Genomic DNA, 14,588 nt, shown 5'->3' with positions numbered 1-14,588 from the left:
TACCACCTCACACCCGTTAGAATGGCTATAATCACCAAGACAAAAAACAACCAATGTTGGAGAGGATGTGGAGAAACAGGAACCCTCATACACAGCTGGTGGTAATGCAAATTGGTGCATCCTCTATGGAAAACGGTATGGAGATTCCTCAAAGAATTAAAAATAGAGATGCCCTATGATCCAGCCATCCCACTACTGGGAATCTATCCAACGAACCTGAAATCAACAATCCAAAGAGGCTTATGCACCGCTATGTTCATTGCAGCAGTATTCACCATAGCCAACAAGTGGAAGCAACCTAAGTGTCCCTCGACTGACGATTGGATTAGGAAAATGTGGTATATGTATACAATGGAATACTACTCAGCCATAAAAAAAGGCAAAATCATCCCATTCACAACAACATGGATGGGCCTGGAGCGTATTATGTTAAGTGAAATAAGCCAGAAAGAGAAAGACAAACACTGTATGATCTCACTCATATATGGAATATAAACCAACACATGGACAGAGAAAACTGGACTGTGGTTACCAGGGGCAGTGGGGGTGGGGGGTGGGCACAAGGGGTGAAGGGAGTCATATATATGGTGATGGACAAACAAAAATGTACAACCCAAAATTTCACAATGTTAGAAACCATTAAAACATCAATAAAAAAAAAAAAAAAGATGGATGCTTTTCAGAAGAGAGGGGTTCATTGTCCAGGAAGATCTGGTGTTAAAACCGCTTTCCATACTTTACCATAAATGGTCTTGTTTGGAGTCCTCCAATCAGAAACTGTTCTGCCAGTGCTTCCACAAACAGCCTGCTCCCCTAATACCTTAAATTTTACCCCAAACCCTGGATCAGGAAGACAGATCTGAGAGCCTTGCCTCCTATCTTCTTGCTCATTGACCTCGTAATATAGCCTTTGCTTTTCTCAAAATCCAGTGCCATAATATTGGCTTCTTTATTTTTTTGTGAGGAAGATCAGCCCTGAGCTAACATCCATGCCAATCCTCCTCGTTTTGCTCAGAAAGACTGGCCCTGAGCTAACATCCATGCCCATCTTCCTGCACTTTATGTGGGATGCCGCCACAGCATGGCCTGACATGTCCTGGTGCGTGCCCGGGATCTGAACCCAGGCTGCCAGCAGCAGAGCACACACACTTAACTGCTACGCCACGGGGCCGGCACCATAATATTGGCTTCTATGTGCATCTGGCAACAGGCCCTTAGCCAGAAACATTTACATTTTCTTTAGGTTTAATATTTTTCAAAAGAAAAATGTCAAAAAATACACTTAGTCCAAACATCCTATTAATGGGAAATTCAATTATTCTAGAAGTTGTGTAATCAACCTTCCATTCTTTCCCTCCAGAGGCCCCTGGTTTAAAGCTTTGTGGAGAAGTACAGGATTAGGAAGTTCAGATGAAGACATAGGTGAATATCCTTGTTTCTCTTTAGCAGAAAGACTTGTGTTCTACATATGTTTCTAATTATATACCAAAATATGAACACCATAGACATCTAAGAAAGTATATTATCTTTCTACTTGAATGTAGTGTGTTGGAAATAAAGAACACACAAAGACAAAGACAAATTCTCAGATGAAACATTCTTTTGCGTATGAAAAGGAAACAGGCCCTTTTGAACCAACTTTCCCCCAGTGCTCACTGGAATATGCCAGAATTGCCAGGCTCGTGGGGATGCAAGGACACGAGGACACAGGGGTGGAGTCAAGTTCACTCTAACAGCAGAATTTCTTTTCTTTCTGGAGAAAAGTCACAAAAGTTGTTTTGGAGGCTTCTGAAGAGGGGAGCGTGATGGATGAAAAGGCCCCATGGACGTGTCTTTAGCACATTTTCCAACCCAGGGAACCTGGGGACCCATGTCACTAACAGCCTGTCAAGTGGTCTAGGCGGATGCAAACTGTGCAGGCCAGTCTCTCAAAGCAGGCCCCTTGGTGTCCCTGACCCAAACCATCTTTTGATTCTTCTTCCTACATTCCATTCACGTGAGCCCCACCTGAGCAGATGGAGGCCTGACCACATCCAACTGATAAACTCCAAGTGGGCAGAGGCACCACAAGAAAAGAATGCAAAGAATGTGTGATTTCACTTCCACTTCCTGCCTGGGGACAGGAAGGGGGGTGGCTTTGGCATTGGAGCCATTAGGTATGTTCCAGCACTTCAGACAGAGAAATGGTAGATTCCGCCCACAGGTGTGGATGGGCCCCCAGTGGACTGATCACAGAAGATGAGGACAGGAAGAAGCCCAGAGGCCAAGGCTGAAGCTAGAACTGGCTATATGGATGGAGTTAATGGCACAGGGCAGGGTCCATGCATGAGGGCAGGGTTGGAGGCAGGACGAGGCTCAGTTCCTGTTTGGATGGTGGAAGGGCAAGGCTGGGGGAAATGACTCACTCCACAGCCTGCACAATGAATGTTTTCTTCCTATCTCTCCCCATGTCCCTAAAGTCTTTGTCCCATGTTGTTAAGTCCACAAATCCATGAAATAGTCTTTTTCCTCCATTCAGTAAATCCTGTCTTTAGGCCTTTATTTGAACACCAGGCCGGACTCTCATCACTGATTTCTTTGTATTTTCAATGTAATGATATTTTATGTAAATCTTTTATTTTTTTTTCTGTTTCAAATATCTATTTGTTTTTATTTTTGTGAACTAGCACTGATAGCAGGCATTCTTTACTTATTCAGGAATGGTTCTGAAGTTTCTCTGGTAATCATATTTACTGTGATTTTCAGTGGATGGCCTTTGTGGAGTTAATAAAGTTTGTGGTTTTTTTTTTTTTTTTTGGCTGAGAAAGATTCACCCTGAGCTAACATCTGTTGCCAATCTTTCTTTATTTTGTATGTGAGCCACTGCCACAGAATGGCCTCTGATAAGTGGTGTAGGGGCAGGCTCTAAAGATCTCTTAAAACACTGATTTAGTAATACATTTTATCAAGAGTTGTTTGTGTTCATCATCAAATGTATTTTATGCATCTATTGAATTGACATCTATTTTGCTGTTAATGTTTCATCTTGTACTATGGAAATCATTTAATTTTTCTGTAGCCAAAGAACTCTGTTTTTTAAAATAATATCTGGGTTTCCTGCCTTCCCTTAACAAGTCTCTTCAGGGCGGCCTCGTGGCTTAGTGGTTAAGTGCACGTGCTCCGCTGCTGGCGACCCGGGTTCGAATCCCGGCGCGCACCGAGGCACGGCTTCTCCAGCAATGCTGAGGCCGCGTCCCACATACAGCAACTAGAAGGATGTGCAGCTATGACATACAACTATCTACTGGGGCTTTGCGGGGGCTGGGGGGAGTCTCTTCAAACTCTACTTTATATACAGATTTTATAATTTTATTCTTAAATGTATTATATTTAAAGACATTTAAATCTTTAATCCTCATGGAATATGTTTTGACATGTGGTATTGGGTAGTAGATCCAATTACTTTTTTTCCTCCAGAAAATATGGCTGCTTGTTTTAGTACCACTGATTGATAAAACTATTCTTGATCTACTGATTTGAAATTCCACCTTTATTAAACAATAAATTCTGTATCAGTTTCTAGACTCTTCTGTGCTAATAATATATTTACTTATGCCCATTTCACACTCTAGAATATAATAGCTTTATAGAGGTTTTATATTTAGTGATAAATATATAATGGTAGGTAATATTTGTTGCATTTTATTGCCTTAGGTGCTCAGCTTGGGATACTTTACAGGTCAGCTGGTAGTGTGTGCAGGCAGATGGGCTTGCTATTGGGGCTCTGTGCATTTGAAGGAGCAAACACCTGTTTCAGTCTTTACAGACTGCTTTCACTAGATAAAGAATATCTCCTGTCTGGTCCTTGAGCTCATGGTTTTGCCTCTGGGATCATAGTTGAGGAGAGTTAGAGCCGGGTCATATGGCTGCTACAGGGTCTGTGGTGGGGTCTCTGGTTGGCAGTCCTATTACTAGGGGAATCAACCTTGTCTGGTCCCTGGGAGGACAGGACTGCCTCCAGGGCCTGGTCAATAGGACTGATACTGGGACAAAGGTTCTCTTCAGGATCCACAGATGGAAGGACTATTACTAGTTGTGTGGACAGCTGTGGCTCCCATCAGGTCAGTGGGCAGGTTCCTGAGTAGGCAGGAATGGCCCCAGACCACAGCTGAGAGGGTCATGGGTTGCATGTCACAGGGCTTCTGTAGGGTCCACAGCCAATACCAAGTTCTGCAGGCCTGCCTCAGGAGGCAGTCATGTGTGCGTCCCCTGGTGGGTCCCTGGGTGGGCAGAACTTCTGTTACATCGTGACTGGGAGGATCTGGAGCTAGGATGGGCTGCTTCAAGATCTACAGTCAGACCAAGGTCAGCAGGCTTACCGCCAGGGACACAAATGGGCATATCTCCTTCTGGATTCCAACCTGAGCAAGAACACTCCCAGACCACAGCTGCAAGTGTCTAGGGCTGGGTAACAGGCTGCTCAGGGTCTGCATCTTGGACTAAGGACATCAGGCCTGTTACCTGAGGCATGAATGGGCATGACTCCTTCCTGGGCCTTGATGGGTGCTGATGGCAAGAGCAATGCCCAATGCAGCTCTAGCCAAGTCCACATCAGGCGTGTTTCCAGATCTATAGTCGGGACCACGGTCAGCGAGCCTGCCCCCTGGGGAAATATCAGCTTTCTCAAAATGGCCCTTCTTGTTCATGGGCTCTCCTGGAGTTTTGAAACCTTCTACCTGGATCCCAAAACTCCCACAAAGGCACTTTTGTCCATGGATGGCTGGTGAATTATTATTGTTGTGGGGCGATTTGAGTGGGGGACCTTGTACTCTGCCATCTTGCTGAGGTCCCAGGAATTTAAATGTGCTTCAACTTTAGACTATCTATTTGCATTTATTTATCATGTAGATATATCAAAGCAAAAGAGGGCAAGTTCAATAGAATACAAAATGTATTTAATCATTTTTAACAGCCGTTGCTGCAAATAATGATGTGTACATGTGTGGTGGAGGAGAGGGATTCAGGTTCTCAAACTAGAAAAATAAGTATATATCTAAAATGACAAATACTGTTGATTTAACATTCACAAATGAGCGATAACATTCAATTCATCATGGAAGCATTAAGAAATGACAATGAACATGCAAAGGGAGAAGAGATTTTCACATATTGAGGGATATGGGGTAACTATTCGGGTTCAAAACTGATTCAGCTTGAACTAAAAAGCCTGGCCTATGACCTATCAAATGCACCTTGTACATCTGCTTTAACCATTAAAGAATGCACACTCTCAAGATAAGCATGCATACTTCCCCTCCTATGCCTTATTGGTAGTGCCCTGTTGGTAATGCCCATATTAGTCCATTTCCTCACATCAGGGTCATATTGACTTGCTAATTTGCAACTGAATACCTCTTTAAAACTTTGATGAATATGTATCCTGGGCGTGTTTAATGTATGATTCTTTGTTCTAAAAAGGTATAAGACTGTACTGAAAACCATGCTTCTCAAGAAGGCTTTCTTCCTTTCTGGAAAAGGCCTTCCCAGATTATAATCTTCAGTTTGGCTCAAGTAAAACTCACCTATCTCTCTTATCTATAGAACCGTTATTGATTATTTTGCATCAACAAACGGAATGCTGTTAGGAATCATAAGTTTTTATTATTATTCTGATAATTCAAACATGCATAAGATGAAAAAAAGATTGAAAACATAAGCATTGTAAAGTCAAAAACAAATGCATGATTATTTGTAGATAAGATTTTGGAGGTGGAGAGCCCTCAGATCTCTAAACATGCAGTCCTGTGTGGGTCCTTCATCATGAATTTCAACAAATCCCCTAGGGCAGTTGTTTTCAAATTTTAGCCATGCATGAGATCCATCCAGTTGGCTTACTAAACACAAATGGCTGTGCCTGACCCTGCATTTTCTGATTTAGTAGATCTGGGATGAAGGACAAGAATTTGAATGTCTAACAAGCTCCCAGGGAATGTTGGTGCTGCTGATCTGGAGACACTTTGAGAGACACTTGTTTGTGTCCCTAGTACTCTGGTGTAATGAAAGTTTTCCCTCCAATGTTTACATCTCCCCTCCCACAACCCACCCCCACCCTTTACTAGGATACACTGGCTCTTTCAGATGTTCAGGTGGCATCATGGAAACCCCTGGGGGCCCTGCCTCTTTCTCTTACAGTGACTTTTCCCCTGAAAGTACAGGGAGATGCTCCAAGCAGGGAATTAATAACTGATATCTTTGTGAGGCCCAGGATGTTTTGCCTAGGGGACGCTGAAACCTTATTTAAAGTTTCCAGTATCTTGGGAGTTGAATTCTCAAACTTCTTCATTAAATAAATTGTTCTACTGTCATTTTCCTCTTTAGACAATCAAGCTCCCTTAGGGTAGAAGGAGAACAATGGAAATAAACTTTCTGCCCCATCTGTTTTCCTGAAGATAGCTGTGGAGAGAGAAGGTTTTTTTTTTTTCCCCTTCCAATTATTCCTTCTTATCTAGTACATTCAACATTTGCAGTGAATAAGATCATTCTCCTGGAGATTAAAAAAGTTTCTTTATCTTCCTTCAAAGAAGTCTCTCAGGGATCCTTAAGTTCCTGCCCTAATTCTTTCCTCCTCTTCACGGGATCTAATTTCAAAGTTAAGAGTTTCTCCCTGAGTGATGTGTTAATTTTATAAGGAGACCAATAGACTTGACTCTCAGAATTGTCACAGAAATGAAATGCATGAGAAAGGTCCCTATTTTCTGAAGGAGAAGTCACCGTTAATGACATTGCAACTGAAAGATCAAGCATTTTGAAGAATATAAATGTCTCTTAGAATTTATTGGACACATGTGGTCACTGCAGGTTTCAGGGAGAGCAACTGTGATGGAGGTAGAAAGACTTCAGATGAGTTGATTGAAGAGAGAGTAAGCAGAGTGGAAATGGAAATTGTAAGTATAGATCAAAGTCTCCAAAAGTTTGGAGTAATACCCAAAGGGGAGCATGGGTCTATAAGTGAGTTTCATTTTTATTGAAAGAAATGGGAATGTGGAACTTCTCTGAGACATTGGAAATTCTAACATTGCATGCAGACATTGGAATATACAGGATAAAGAAAGGATTAGCAATAGCCCAAGTTCCTCCAAAAGTTAGGAAGGGATAGGATTCATAGTTCACATGGAGGTTTTTAGAGGGAGTCATTAATAAAATGATTATACAAATATTTATTTAATTACAATGATGGTGTGGGGAGAGAGGGAGAATCCCCCTCTGCCCTTTCCCTTAAGGTTCTTATGGCTGGCCAAATAATCAACAACATTTGGCCTTGTGAGGCTGAATATGCTTTCTTCATGATGTTTGGACCTTGACCTCCTGGGAAAAATAGCTCACTCATATACTAAGGAGGGACAGTAAGATCTGGTTAGTTTTAAAAAACAGTTGATGATGCTGAGTATACACAGCTGCAGTTAGAAAAGCTTATCTTGTTTTTTTCTCTCTGTTTCTAGCCTAGAGAAGAATTAACCCTTTTGCTCGTGGTTTCAATGGAAGGACTCAACAAATGTAGCACAGTCTGAAGTGCAATCTTCTAGCAGGCAGTAGCTCAAAGTTCATGCTTGTCATCAGACAGCAGAACCAGGAGGAAAACTAGAGCAAGAGCAGGAAGACCTCTGAGAGTGGTGGTCATTGTCTCAGTGCCCTACTTGCTGCATCAAGTGTTGCAGAAATAGGATAGACTTCCACTCTAAACTTGGCTTGGATGTTGAAGCTGATAATGCCACAAACACAAGAGGATATAAAAAGTTTTATTCCTAATATAAAGATCTCCCTGTCTGGGGAGAGTATAGCAGGCCTTCTAAGCTGGTCTGAAATGACATAAGAGTTCAAGGAAAGTGGCTGGCGTGGATTTTTTTATCATACTTACAGTGTGGGTTCACAGTGACATTTCCTGCATATGTGCATGGGCTTGTGATGTTTGAATCTCTCACTGTCGCCAAATGAGGAAGAACTCAGACTATCTTTTTTTTTTTTAATTAAGATATAATTGACATATAATATTATATTAGTTTCAGGTGTACAACATACTGATTCAATATTTCTGTATATTGTGAAGTGATCACCACAATAAGTCTAGTTAACATCCATCACCATACAGAGTTATAAATTTTTTTTTCCTGTGATGAGACCTTTTAAGATCTACTCTCCTAGCAACTTTCAAATATGCAATACAGTATTATTACTAGAGTCACCATGATGTACGTTACATCCCCGGGACTTATCTATTTTATAACTTTAGGACCCAGGCTTTTTTATCATCTAGCTCAGATGTTGGGCAGAAGGGGAAGAGAGAGAGGCGTGATTTAAAAATTGTTAGCAGCCAAATATCACACTCAAAAAAGGGAGTCAGGCACTTTATTACATAATTCTTATAGGGTGTTTATATATAATCAAAATCAAGGGAATTAATGGCCCTGCATTTGGATAAAATAAAGTACATTTGAATGCTTATTAATGTCCTTTAATTAAAATATTTCTTTTTTTAAAGGAGATGCTATTTCTTACTCCCTTTATTTCCTTCAAAGAAGGAAACTGCTATGTTAATATTTCTATGGATTTTTTAAATCTCTAAGTATCATTGTGCCTCTAATTTCTTTAGCCCAGTCTTTCCAAAGTGGATGCACGTAGAAATGGGTGAATGGAGCAAAAGCCAATGAGATAAGAGTTCTAAGAGGAATGTGTTTGCCACAACTGAGAAGTATTGCTAAAGGGGTATGGTCCTCAAGCATGAATCCTTTACATGTGAATTGCTTGAATCCAAAATATAGACACTCTGATGGGTACCTGTATACTTCTTTCCTTTATATCAGCTCTCATTTATTTTCCAAAAGGTGTCTCTGCTACGTGGAACCACAGAATCTAACAGGTGTCTTCGAATTCCTCCTCCTGGGCCACTCAGATGATCCAGAAATGCAGCCTCTAATCTTTGGCGTGTTCCTATCTATGTACCTGGTCACCATGCTGGGGAACCTGCTCATCATCCTGGCTGTCAGCTCTGACTCCACCTCCACACCCCCACGTACTTCTTCCTCTCCATCCTATCCATGGCTGACATCGGTTTTACTTCTACCACGGTCCCAAAGATGATTTTGGACATTCTAACTCATAGCAGAGTCATCTCCTATGTGGGCTGCCTGACTCAGTTGTCTTTTTTTTTATTTTTTTGGATGTTTGGACTGTTTACTCTTAACTGTGATGGCCTATGATCGGTTTGTAGCTATTTGTTATCCCTTGCACTACCTGGTCATCATGAACCCATGCCTCTGTAGCTTGCTGGTTCTGGTGTCTTTTTTGATCAGCCTTTTGGACTCGCAGCTGCACTGCTTAATGATGTCACTACTTACCTTTTGCACAAATGTGGGAGTCCCTCATTTCTTCTGTGATCCTCCTCAACTTCTCAAGCTTGCCTGTGATGATACCTCCACCAATAAAATATTAATCTATTTTATTGGTGCCATCTTTGGTGGTATTCCAGTCTCAGAGATTCTTTTCTCTTTTACTCAAATTGTTTCCTCCATTCTGAGAGTCCCATCAACAGGTGGGAAGTACAAAGCCTTCTCTACCTGTGGCTCTCATCTGTCAGTTGTTTGCTTATTTTATGGAACAGACCTTGGGGTGTACCTCAGTTCTCCTGTTTCACATTCCTCTAGGAGAGATGTGGTGGCCTCAGTGATATATGCTGTGCTCACCCCCATGCTGAACCCCTTCATCTACTGCCTGAGGAACAGGGACATCAAGAAGGCCATGCAGAGGCTCCTCAACAGAACAGCCTAGTCTAGACACTTTGGCCATTTTTTGCTCTGTGGATTAGAAATGGTTGCAAAACTAAACATCTGGAATTGGCAAACATGCCTCTTTGGTCACATAGTTTTTCTACCTCATGGTTTTCATTCCTCTTGATTTATCATATCTGAAAATTGCTTATTTTGGCACATCTTTGATTGGATTATGGGAGTATTCTGGGATCCTATGTATGTCAAAATCACTGAGCAGTTGAGTCCTATTACATCTTTAGAATCTTCTGTGTTTGTCACCTATGACCCAGGCATCTTGTAGAAATTCAGAACTTTCTTTTTTAATATATACACAGTTCTCAACCATTTCCACTTCCCATGTTTATTTTCCACAAAACTTGACTTCAATGAAATCTGTTCGTGAAGATTGTGTGAGAGAATGTATGTCACGGGTTCTCAATCTTGACTTCATATTGGAAGCATCTGATTAGTTTTAAAAATCCTCATGCCAGAGCCCCACCACCATAGCTTAAGATTTCATTGGACTGGAGAATGAAAAGAGCATGAACGGTTTTAACAGCTCCCCACGTGAGTCTAATGTGCAGCCAAGGTAGAGAACTATTGAATTTTGTCAGACCTCTCATTCAAAGAGAACTTGTATGTCTTGAGTCCTTTACTGTTCATGATCAGATCCTGAAGATCTTAAAGTGATCAGGGCTCATAAAGGAGAAGATACAAAAGAGTTTGCCTTAGTCAATGGGCAATGTGATTTTTTTCTCATATTCCTGGTAATATTTTTTCACATATCTTCTCCCTGCACAAGCCAGAGCTGGTCCTATATGCTGGATATTAAGCTATTGTTTTTCTGCTCCAAAGTTACCTTTCTGTAATTTAATTTGTGATACTGGGGGATGGGGGATGGTCTGAGAATCTGTAAACCAATGCTCCAATTTTCCATCTGGCTTCCCTTTATATTCTTCCCATTACAGTCAGTAAAGTTCACACGCACTAATGCCCAACATTTTCCCTTTATCCCTTAGCCTATCATATTGTCACTACATCTTACAGCGATGACTCTGTGTTACCATATTTTTTCTTTTATACTTTTCACCTTTTAATAACTATTTAGCTATACTTGTATTAAATTATCTTCATTAAAATAACTAGTGTGGTTTCTCTTTTCTTGATTGAACCCTGGCTGATAAATCCTAAACCTACGTTGTGAGGTGCAGTTGGAAGATTGCAAAGTGAGCTCATGGTAAAAAGGTGATTGTAATGACCATGTCTTGGTCAAGGTATACAATTGATATTCAAAGTAGTGATATGATATTTCCAGTGGCTGTGTGGTTCTAATTGTGCCTGTAGATCATTGTGACTCAAGTCATTATGAATAAATTTAACTCTATCCTCATTTTCATTGCTCAAGGATAGCAAAGGACAATGTCTTCAGGAAAGGGGAGATCTTTCTTTTCACTGGAAACAGGCTCTTAAGTATTCCACTTTGTAAACATGCTGCCCTGTTTCTGTCGTGATCAATGTGTCATGGGCTCCTTCTGTCTTCTGCTACATAGCCAGGTACATATGTACATATCAGTCTTTCCTTTAGAGATGCTACATATAGTTTCTGAGGTAGCAATCTGGGCCTTTTGAAAAGCTCTCCAAGAACTGCTTTAATTTATTCTGCCATTTACCTCTAAGCTAAATTGCCTACCAACTTCACTGACAATGATCCTAGTATTTGATTGACTCTTCCCATTATAAAATTACTTCAGCTTTCTTTTGGATTTTTCTTCCCATTCAAACATTCTAAAATGTCTCAACACTCACACTTCCTTCTCTAATCCTTCTCTGTACTCCTGCCATTTGGTCATTTGGCCCCCCTAAAATTTGGCAGCTTCTAAGATGCCATTGATGCACACACACATAATTAGAATACTTTCTCCCACATCCAACTTAATTGGGTAAATATTCAAGTTTCCCTCATCTCAGTTAATGAGAAATCAGTCTGTGAGATCCTTATACAGAGAAATGTGAGCCAATAGGGCTGCAAAGATAAGATACAGAGGTTGCCACAAATCATGATTCTGTTATGTTCCACCTTATCTCACTATAATAAGCCAAAATCACTTTTTTCCTTTTTGGTTAGGAAGATTGTCCCTGAGTTAACATCTGTTGCCAATCTTCCTCTTTGCTTGAGGAAGGTTGTCCTTGAGCTAACACCTGTGCCAATCTTCCTCCACTTTGCATATGGGTTGCCATCACAGCATAGCTTGACGAGCAGTGTGTAGGTCCGTACCTGGGATCTGAACACTGGGCCGCTGAAGTGGAGCACACAAACCCAACCACTACCCCAACAGGCTGGCCCCCAAAATCACATTTTTAAAAGGAATTCAAGAGTTCAAATACAAAGATTCTAAGTAAAATATATCTGGAGAAAGATGAGTCCTTACTAGTTGAGCAGAAATCAGAAGCTTCTAGAGCTGCTTATTGAACTGGTCCTGAAATGGCTGTGGCTTCTCCTGACAAAGATGAAAGGACTCTGTTGGTATAAGAGAAATCAGGCAGACTTCTTCTTATGACATGGTCAGGAGCAGCATGGTGGGATCAGCAGACATACCTAAAACAGCAAGTTTTTCCATCTGCCAGTTCTTCTCCAGTAAAGTTCTGTTGAGAAGATGGTGACGTGAAGAGCTGGGGACTCTGCTGGAAAGCAGAGAGACATCTCTAGAATCTTGTTGTGCTTACAGCCAAAATTCCTGATAGAGAGTAAGGCTTTTGTGGTGGGCAGCTTCTAAGACGCTCACAATATCCCCTGCCTTCTGTTATTTGTGCCCTTGTATTTACCCATCTCTAATTGGGCTGGACCTTGTGACTTGCATCCAATGAACAAACTATCAAAAAATATTGGGATATCACCCCAGCATTAATGTGTAAATAGACTCAGGCTTTAAACTGACCATCCCTCTTCTGCTCTCTTACCAGCTCACACTGATGGAGGATAGCTGCCAGGTTGTCAGCTGCCCAGTTGAGAAGCCCATATGGCAAGAAACTGAGAGATGTCCATGGCCAACAGCACACAAGGAACTGCATCCTGCCATTGCCACATGAGTGAGCTTGGAATCAGATCCTCTTCTACTCAAGCCTTGATGTGACTGCAGCCCTGTAGTTAAATGAGACATCTGTGAACCGCCCCCCATAGTATTTAAGCAAATTGTCAATTTAATAATTATGTCAAAATAATTATTTAATGTACCAACATACGTAAAGTCTACAGAAAAAATTAAACTTTGGCTGTCATTCAAAAGAGCAAAAACATACATCTTTAAATGTAAAACCCAAAACCCCAAAGCAGGAATATAGAAAGAAACTTAGGAAATTCTCATTAGAGACATAAATTTTATTTGAGAAAATGGAAATTGCATTAGATTCTTGGTATAGAAGACATAATTCTCCCTACATATCATGATTAATTCAATGAATTTGCAGAGATACAAGTCACACGTTGCTATTTTTAATTGAAAAAAAAATCATCTGAATTTATAAAATCCCCGCAACTTGGAAGTCAGAAGTGAGGGGTATGAGTACGCTTCCTCCTGAAAAGAGGACTGTTTCAAATACATTCACTTTTTCCTTTTCCTCTTCCATTAATAATTGCAAGTCCTCAGAGAATGGGATGACAGGGACCAGTTTTGCTAATTAAGAGCTCTGTGCATTGAGCTCTCAAGGCCATACAAGAGTAAATAATCAGCCTGTGCCTCTAGCCCTTCAGGATCCTGGTCACAGTCCAGTGCGGTTCACGTCTGTGTCTTCTCCTCCAAGAATCACCATTTGCATCAAAAGGCTTTTGACTAACTCTCTCTTTCTGCCAGTCCTAAGGAAAGAACCTGAACCTTCATTGCTTGCCAGGTGGGAGATGGGCAGTGGATTCTCATTCCTTGATCATACTCCAGCAGAGACACAGAACAGCCCAGTGAGTAGCATGGGGATGGTGGATGGAGAAGGGACCGTCGCGAGCATTGTTTTTTCATTATTAGGAGAAACAAGAGAGTTGGGACAAACAGGTGAGAGGGCACCAATGTGCAAAGTTTCAGCTCAGAGCCCCATGTAGTTTATGTTCTTGGTTCTGGTGGGGATCTCAAAGCTCTCATTCAAAGTTCTGCTTTTCTCCCACATTGATTCTGCCATTGTAAGTATCTCCCCCATGACAGCAGGAATGAGTCCCTATAAACTGTCCCCTAAGCACCAAAAAAGGATCAGGAGGCTGATGATGATGATACTGATGAAAATACTGGCAGTACCACAGTATTACAAACCTTTACTTAGGGATTCTAAGCGCTATGATCTGAGCTAAGTTTTTTATGTAGCTTGTTACCTTTTATCTACATTACCACCCCAAAAAGAGGGAAACACACCTTATCATAATTTTACAATTAAGGATAGGAGCATAGTATTTTCTGTAATTTTTACCGGGTCCTGGAGTCAAAAGGAGCAATGTCAAGTTTCAATCCAGACAGCGAGACTCCATTCACAGAGCATCTAGACAATATTATCTCCTGCCAACTCAACCTGGCATTTTTCTTCCTTTCGTTACAGACAGAGCCCCCCACTCACTGTGCTATTCTCTTTAGGCTTCTGGTAGACCACAATGGAAAACAGTGGGTTTCCCTTGCTCATGAGCTATAGTAAGTATGGCTGAGACTACATACAAGAATCACAAAAATGGTTGACACATGATAATTCTGGGAATTTCTCTTTCTTGTCCTTGCTCCCAGATTTTGCTGCAACAGCTCCACTTCCTCCTTCATTCCTGTAATTTATCCCCTCTTG

The 14,588-nt window shown here is 41.2% G+C and overlaps 1 pseudogene; it reads left to right on the top strand.

Moving 5' to 3' along the window:
* The first annotated feature begins 9,035 nt into the window (after window positions 1-9,035).
* On the top strand, window positions 9,036-9,801 carry LOC131394194 (olfactory receptor 7E178-like; annotated as a pseudogene).
* The last annotated feature ends 4,787 nt before the right edge of the window (window positions 9,802-14,588 follow it).

The sequence above is a fragment of the Diceros bicornis genome, chromosome 30, assembly GCF_020826845.1.
Source record: "Diceros bicornis minor isolate mBicDic1 chromosome 30, mDicBic1.mat.cur, whole genome shotgun sequence".
NCBI lineage: Eukaryota > Metazoa > Chordata > Mammalia > Perissodactyla > Rhinocerotidae > Diceros > Diceros bicornis.
This window is presented reverse-complemented; position numbering and strand designations above follow the sequence as displayed.